Genomic DNA, 8,469 nt, shown 5'->3' with positions numbered 1-8,469 from the left:
AATGCAAGAGGATGAAAAGGGGGAGAGACACCCCATCGTGTACCTGAGCAAGAAGTTGCTACCACGGGAGCAGAACTACGCGGCCATCGAGAAGGAATGCCTGGCCATGGTGTGGGCCCTTAAGAAACTGGAGTCATATGTCTTTGGGCTACACTTCACCGTGTACACTGACCACTCTCCACTGACTTGGCTGCACCAGATGAAAGGAGCCAAAGCCAAGCTCCTGAAGTGGAGCCTGCTCCTGCAGGGCTATGACATGGACATGGTCCACGTGAAGGGAAGTGCCAACTGATAGCGGACGCGATGTCCCGGAGAGAGGGGCCCTGAACTTCCCCAGATCACTGGTCAGAGTTACCCCGCTCAGTTCAGTCTCGAAGGGGGAGAGATTTGATGCAGTAGGGATTGTCTGTGTGGGGGATGGGAGAGCTGGGGAGGACATTAGGTGAGGGACAGGATTTTTAAGCCTGTAACTTGAGCCAGGTATGGGGAGAGGGTGTCAGCACCTTTGCCCGGGAAGCTGGACAAAGGAATTGGCCGGCTGGAGGAAGGGCAGTTCAGTTTCTGTTTTGGGCTGGGTGATTGGAATTCAGGGTATCCCAAGCTGGGATCCAACTACCCTGAACACCGAGAAGAACTAGATTGAGTGGTCCTGGTTGTGCCTCCAAGCTATGCTGTAACCTCCATTCCTGTGTCGAATAAACGTTCTGCTTTACTGGCTGGCTGAGAGTCACTGGGAGTCCAGGAAGAGGGGTGCAGGACTGGATTACCCCACACTCCGAGACAAGAGTGGTGCTAGGTCGCTGTCTTCACTCCTCAGCTCTGTGAAGGGACTGGGTAGAGGCCGTTCCAGCGGGGTCGGGGTGCTGGGTTCCCTCCCCGACACTGTGAAGGGACTGGGTACAGGCCATTCCAGTGGGGTCGGGGTGCTGGGTTCCCTCCCCAACACTGTGAGGGGACTGGGTAGTGGCCTTTCCAGTCGGGGAGGAGCACTGCCTCCCCTCTCCGGCTCTGCGAGGGGATTGGGGAGGGGCCGATCCAGCTGGGGCAGGGCACTGCCTTCTACTACGTCTCTGCGAGGGGACTGGGGAGCGGCCGTTCCAGAGGGGGCGAGGCACTACCTTTCCTCCCCAGCTCTGCAAGGGGAATGGGGAGTGGCCGTTCTTGCAGGGGCGGGGCACTGCCTTCCTTCCCCAGCTCTGTGAGGGGACTTTGGAGTGGCTGTATCTGTGGGGGCGGGGCACTGCCTTCCCTCCCCAGGTCTGCGAGGGAACCAGGAAGCGGCCTTTCCTGCTGGGGTGAGGCTCTTGGTTCCCTCCCTATCTCTGCGAGAGGACTGGGAAGCGGCCATTCCTGCGGAGGCGAGGTGCTGGGTTCCCTCCCCAGCTCTGTCAGGAGACTGAGGAGCGGCTATCCCTGCGGGGGTAGGGTGCTGGGTTCCCTTCTCAGCTCTGCAAGGGGACTGGGAAGAGTCCGTTCCTGTGGGGGCGGGGCGTTGCCTTCCCTCCCCAGCTCTGCCACGGGACTGATAAGCAGCCTTTCCTGCTGGGGTGGGGCACTGGGTTACTCTCCCAGCTCTGCGAGGGGACTCTGGTGCTGCCGTTCCTGCGGTTGTGGGGCGCAGGGTTCCCTTCCCAGCTCAGCAACGGGACTGGGGAGCGGCCGTTCCAGCGAGGGCAGGTTGCTGCCTTCCCTCCCCAGCTCTGCCAGAGGACTGGGGAGCGGCTGTTCCTCCAGGGGCGGGTCGCTGTGTTTCCTCCCCAGGTCTGCCAGGAGACTGGGAAGCGGCCATTCCAGCGGCAGAAGGGCGCTGCCTTCCCTCCCCAGCTCTGCCAGGGGAATGGGGAGCGGCCATTCCAGCGGGGGCAGGGCGCTAGGTTCCCTCCCCAGCTCTGCCAGGGGATTGGGGAGCGTCCTTTCCTAAGGGGGCGTGGTGCTGTGTTCCCTCCTCAGCCCTGAGAGGGGACTTGGGAGCAGCCATTCCTGCAGGGTTGGGGCGCTGTGTTTTCTCCCCAGCTCTGCGAGGAGACAAGGGAGTGGCCTTTACTGCAGAGTCTGTGCTCTGGGTTCCCTCCCCAGCTCCGTAAGGGTACTAGGTAGCGGCCGTTCCTGCGGGGGTGGGGTGCTGCCTTCCCTCCTTAGCTGTGTCAGGGGACTCGGGAGTGGCCGTTCTAGCGGGGGTGGGGTGCTGTATTCCCTCACCATCTCTGAGAGGGGCCTGGGGAGTGGCAGTTCGAGAGGGGGAGGGGCGCTGGGTTCCCGACCCAACTCTGGGAGGATACAGGGGAGGGGCAGTTCCAGCGGGGGCAGGGCGCAGACTTCTGTTCCCAGCTCTGGGAATGGCCTGGGGAGTGGCAGTTCCAGCGGGGGCGGGGCGCTGGCTTCCCTCCTGTCATAAACAGATGGTTAAGGGTTAATGTCTCTTTTACCTGTAAAGGGTTAAGAAGCTCAGTGAACCTGGCTGACACCTGACCAGAGGACCAATCGGGGGACAAGATACTTTCAAATCTTGGTTCAGAGGGGTAGCCGTGTTAGTCTGGATCTGTAAAAGCAGCAAAGAATCCTGTGGCACCTTATAGACTAACAGACGCTTTGGAGCATGAGTTTCATGGGTGAATACCCACTTCTTCACATGCATCTGACGAAGTGGGTATTCACCCACAAAAGCTCATGCTCCAAAGCGTCTGTTAGTCTATAAGGTGCCACAGGATTCTTTGCTGCTTTTTCAAATCTTGGTTCAGGGAAGTCTTTGTTGTGCTGTTTGTTTTGTTCTTTGTTAGCTCTTGCGACTAAGAGGGACCAGACGTGCAACCAGGTTTTCTCCAATCTTTCTGAATCAGTCTCTCATGTTTCAAAGTAGTAGGTATAGCCAGGAAACGTGGATCAATCTTATGTTTGTTTTCTTTACTTGTAAATGTGTCTTTTGCTGGAAGGATTTTTACCTCTGTTTGCTGTAACTTTGAATCTCAGGCTAAGCAAGGCGGGGAGGTCCCTCTAGGCTATATAAATCTGAATACCCTGTAAAACATTTTCCATCCTGATTTTACAGAGATAATTTTTACCTTTTCTTTCTTTAATTAAAAGCTTTCTATTTTAAGAACCTGATTGATTTTTTCCTTGTTTTAAGACCCAAGGGGATTGGGTCTGAACGCACCAGAGATTGGTGGGGGGTAAAGGACGGGGGGGAGGTTAATTCCTCTTTGTTTTAAGATCCAAGGAGTTTGGATCAGTGTAGCCTCTCAGGGTAACCCAGGGAGGGGAAAGTCTGGGGGGAAAAAGAGGGGAGGGAAGGCTAATTTCTCCTTGTGTTCGGATCCAAGGGGTTTGGGTCTTGGATTCCCCAGGGAAGGCTTTGGGGGAACAGGAAGTGTGCCAAACACAATATTTTTGGCAGGTGGCAGCGTACCAAATTTAAGCTGGTAATAAAGATTAAACGTGATCATGCAGGTCCCCACTTCTTGGACACTAAAGTTCAAAGTGGGGAAAGAACCTTGATACCCCCCAGAATGGACCCTGTCTGGGCGGACTCGCTGTGGGAAGCTCACGGAGGGTCAGAGGATGCTGAATGCTCCAAGGAGAGACCCAGGAGGTAAAGACTTGTGAGCTTCTTGCCCTAAAAACTTCTGCTCCAAGGGAGAGGAGGCTCCTCAAAGTCCTGACTGTTTTTGTGGGGAGCAGTTCCAGAGCATCGCCCATGGTCTCCGTGACAACTGGTGGCAGAGGTGAGATGTACTGCACCAAATGAATGGCACTGCTTGCAGTAAGTGACTGGGGAGCAGTAAAATAAAGGAGGGATAATGAGAACCAGGCGTGCTGAAGGCTCAGAGAGGGACGGTTTCAGGGAGCAGTTAACCTCTGGGAGTGTGAGACCAGCGAGAAGGACTATTGGAGTAACAGGGTCCCCCTGAGCACTGCAGCGAGCAGTCTCAGCGGTGGAGGAGCTTGCCGCTCGACCCTGAGAGAGAGAAGGATTTTTACAATAGCAGGGTTCCCCTGGGGATGGCAGGAGCAGTCCCAGGGGAGGAGGAGTCTGCAGCTCGACCCTGGCAAACAGGTGGTGACCACGGGAAGAGCTGACCCACCAGGGGTTCTTCCTGGAAACCATGGGGGAGCCAAGAGCACACAGGCCTGTCAGTCCAGAGCCACTTGGGAATGGTGAAGTGATGGCCTATCACCATCTCCTTGAGAAGGACATTATGATCCTGTACACAAAGAGGGTTACGCATGGGGAAGTTAACCAAGGCACAGTTAATTGTGAGTGGGAGGAGAAGGACATGCCTGAGGAGCAGATTCCTGACCCAGATGGGGCTACAAAAGGATCTGGGAGCAGCTAGAGCAGCAGCCAGACATCCCCGAGAGTATGGTCTCCAAACAGATGATGGTTATCATGATCAGGTTCCCCATCAGGGAATCGAAGACATATGGGATGGGAACAGAGCCTGAGAGTCCGAGAGGATCGTGAGAGAGAGCAAGAGCCTGAGGAAAAGCTGCAGGAGAAGCAGCACCAGCATGGACTGGGGGTGGTGGAGCAGAGAGACACAGGGGGCTGCCCAAGGGTCAGTGGGGAAACACACGTGGGGTGGCAAGACCCTGGGACAGAGAGAACTGTGGTGGTGCAGCCGCAGATGCTGAGGGGCTGTGGGACCTGGGTGAAGGTCCCCAGGGCGAAGCCCCCCGTTCTGCATATGGCCTGGATCCCTGTACAGACCCAGGAGGGGTCTGGCTGGCTGGTTGTTGAAGTTCTCCAGGATATTGGCTGGGAGGCCCTGTTGGGGGGTAACTGTGTCTCTTTGGGACAGGATCCAGGCCCTGCTCCTGTAACGGCCGAGGGTTTGAATTCAAATCCAGGGAACCAATCGGGTAAGATGGAAAAGGTCAGTGAAAATGCAAGTGACGTGGCTGGCAGGGGGGAAGGGCTGCTGGGCTCCGGATACCTGCCTACCTGTAACCAGCCCCCTGGGGCTGAGTGGGAGGGAGAGATGCTCCCCGCCCCCCCCGCACACCGGAGAGGGGGCTCACGCTGGCTCTGAGGCTGTGACTAAAGCAAGGAGCTCGCTGCCTGCCCCCACTCGAACCGCCACTCCCCAGACCCCTCCCACAGCTGAGGAGGGAAGCCAGCGCCCTGCCCCTGCTCAAGCGGCCACACCCCACGCCCCTCTCAGAGCTGGGGAGGGAAGCCAGCGCCCCGCCCTTACTGGAACCGCCACTCTGCAGGCCTCTCCCAGGGCTGGGGAGGGAAGGCAACGCCACAACCCCGCTCGAACCGCTACTCCCCAGGCACCTTCCAGAGCTGGGGAGGGAAGCAAGCGCTCTGCCCCCGCTCGAATCACCTCTTCCCTCACCCCTCCCAGAGCTGGGGAGGGAAGCCAGCCCCCCGCCCCTGCTGGAACCGCCACTCCTCAGGCCCCACTCTGAGCTGGGGAGGGAACCCAGCACCCGGCCCCAGCTGGAACCGCCACTCCCCAGGCCCCACTCTGAGCTGGGGAGGGAAGCCAGCGCCCCGCCCCAGCAGGAACGGCTGCTCCCCAGTCCCCTGGTGGAGCTGGGAAGGGAACCTAGCGCCCCGCCCCCGCAGGAAAGACTGCGTCCCAGTCCACTCGCAGAGCTGGGGAGGGAACCCAGCGCCCCACCCCGGCAGGAACGGCCGCTCCCCAGTACCCTCGCAGAGCCGGGGAGGAACCCAGTGCCCCACCCCCGCAGGAATGGCAGCTTCACATTCCCCTTGCAGACCTGGAGAGGGAAGGCAGCGCCCCTCCCCCGCAGGTCTGCACACAGGCCATGGCCATGGCCAGGAGCGCAGCGCAGAAGCTGCTCCAGCCCTGCAGCCTGCGGGGCAGCGTAGTGGGGCTGGGGGCAGCACGGAGCAGGCAGGGCCCAGGTGGGCGGGGGGTGGAGACACAAGTGGGGTGGACACGCTCCTGCCAGGAGCTGCCTGATTCACCCCCTGCCCGGGAGCTGCAGAAGGGGCCCGGATCATGGCTCAGCTGCAGAGCTCGGAGCCCAAGCTGGGCCCAGGAGTGAGAGGATGGAGGAGCTGCGGGTGTAGCAGAGGTTGGAGCCGAGAATTGGTTGGAGATGGGGTTGTACCACTTCCGCTTGGCGGCAGGAGGAGCCCTCCGGCTTATTTTTTTTTGCTCCGCCCCCCACATCCCAATATTTCATCTTGACATCTGGTCACTCTAGCCTGATATGAAGGAGAATGTCTGGACCAAGGGCCCAGGGACTGGCCTTTGCTAGAGAAACCACTGTCAAGATTTAGCCAATTAGGACAAGTCAGCAAATAAGAACAACCTCAGGTATCCGTAACTGCTACAGGTTGCAAATTCCTACATGCAGCAGTTTCTGCCACTACACCTGCGCAGCTCTGCTCCCCGGCTCTTCTTGGTCTCCTGCTCTCTCCTTAGCTCTTTCCCACTCTCGCCCAGGCAGTTCCAGCTCACATGGAGGATGGGACCCCCTGGCCTGGTGACTCTCTCATTACACTGCCTGGCCTGTCAGTGCGGCTATCTTGGAGCTTTGGCCTCTCCCCATTGTCCCTGGGGACTGTCAGTCTCAGGGTCCTGATTTCCCATTGATCCTTCCCCCTTCTATTGGTGCTGGGAACTAGCCAACCAACCCCCTCCCACACACACTAAGTTTTAGTAAAGGGCCAAGAGCCCCCTTACACAAGCCAGCCCCATGAGGGTCACCGATGTGCAGAGAAGGCAGCCTAAGCCGGTCCCATGGTGTAATGGGCAGCACTCAGGACTCTGAATCCTGTAATCTGAGTTCAAATCTCAGTGGGATCTTGTGTTGGCTTGTGGTCATAGGCAGCAGGTTATATACATGTGTGGTGCTCTGGCTCCAGGAATATTCAGGGCTGGGGGCCCTGCTCCAGCAATATTTGGAGTTGGGTCTCTTCCCCTGGCCCCTGCCTGGCACCACTCCCCCTGCCTGACAAAAAGCAGCATGGGCCTGTCTCCTGCCTGCTCCTGCTGCTGGAGTAGAGAGATTCTGGGCAGAACTGCTGCCCCAGAGTCCTACTGCAGGCTGCCCTGAGCCTCTCCAACGCTCCCTCTGAACCCTGATACTCTGCCCCAGTCCTGAGCCCCCTCCTGCATCATGAATCCCTCATCCTCAGCCCTATGCTCCCTCCCAGAGGGTGCACCCCTTCCCACACACTCCTTCCCACCCCCAGAGCCTGCACCTCTCACCCCTTCCTACGAGCCTGCACCCAGCACCCAAACTCTATCCTAAAGCCTGAACCTTGCACCCCTCCTGCACCCTAATCCCCAGCCCAGGATCTGAAGCCCAGACCTCCCGCCCAGAGCTTTAGGCAGGTGGGGGTGGAGTTTGGGGGGCGGAGTTGGGGGGCGGGTTCTGGGCACAACCAAAATTTCTACAAACTTGCTACCGATGCTTGTGGTAAAGCCCCAGAGCTCAACTTCCCTATCTCCAGCTGTGTAAGCGTGAATCTTTCCCCTCCTGCTGGGTGACTCACACCTCCTAGAGCCAGGTCTTTGGCTGGGATGGCCACAATGGGTTAGGGCTCTAGAACTTGCTACCCTGATAGTTGGGATTCTTGCTGCTGCACCTGATGTTCACAAGCTTGGCCCTTGTGCTTCCTACCACACTTTTCCTCTGGCCCACATGGCGCTTGAAGAAAGGCTTGGATTAATAGTCAGGGCTTGGCAGGAGGGAGGAAGAGTCCCAGGCTGGAGCCCCACACACCTTCCCTCCTCCATGCACCTAGAGCCGCTGGGTACCTCAGCAGAGTAGGTGAGTTCATGTAAATACAGTCTGGTCCCAAAGCCTCCACCCAACCCTGGTCATCAGTAGCTGTCAGGGGAGAGCTCATTCACACCTCGCTTACAAATCATCATTTGAAATTCTAAGGTTGGCCAACACTGCTGAAGCCAATGCACCCACATTGTCAGCAAACACAACAGCTGGGTGAGGAAACCCAGCTTTGTCCAGACTTTCCAAACCTATTTTACTTTCTCAGGTAAAAGTAGTTTTCATACGTTGTATCTGCTTTTGAAGTGTGTGTTAACGTTTCAATTTCCATTCAAATTTGCAACCAATGACAATATTGGCAACGCTGCATGTAACTACCTGACCACTGAAGGAGCGGGTGTTGGGGAAATTTGGGGAAGGGGGTGCACAGCCCCCCGATTTGGGAGGCGTATAGGGAATGCCCAGTTTCACTGAATTGTCTCCTACTGCAGCACCTCAGTAGGTTACATCAGAGAGGAGCTGCAGTGTCTAGGCAGTGGGATGCCTGTGCCTTTAAGAGCCCAGCCCTGATAAGCCCATGCTGAGAGGTGCTGCCTGTGGTAGGGGAAATAAAAAAGCCCTCTGCTCCCTCCACCCATGTTTGCAAACACTGGAGTCTCAGCACACTGGGATAACTGTTACCCCTCTGCCCCTGCCTGTGCCAGGGTTTAACCCTCTGGCAGCGCCTCCCTCCGGGCTTAACTCCGGTTCCTTCCC

At 57.6% G+C, this 8,469-nt stretch overlaps 1 non-coding gene across 1 annotated transcript; it reads left to right on the top strand.

The window, feature by feature from the left end:
- Positions 1-6,713: 6,713 nt before the first annotated feature.
- TRNAQ-CUG (transfer RNA glutamine (anticodon CUG)) lies at positions 6,714-6,785 on the top strand. Its single transcript has one exon. It is a non-coding gene; the product is annotated as a tRNA-Gln (tRNA).
- The last annotated feature ends 1,684 nt before the right edge of the window (positions 6,786-8,469 follow it).

The sequence above is a fragment of the Gopherus flavomarginatus genome, chromosome 4, assembly GCF_025201925.1.
Source record: "Gopherus flavomarginatus isolate rGopFla2 chromosome 4, rGopFla2.mat.asm, whole genome shotgun sequence".
Taxonomy (NCBI): domain Eukaryota; kingdom Metazoa; phylum Chordata; order Testudines; family Testudinidae; genus Gopherus; species Gopherus flavomarginatus.
This window is presented reverse-complemented; position numbering and strand designations above follow the sequence as displayed.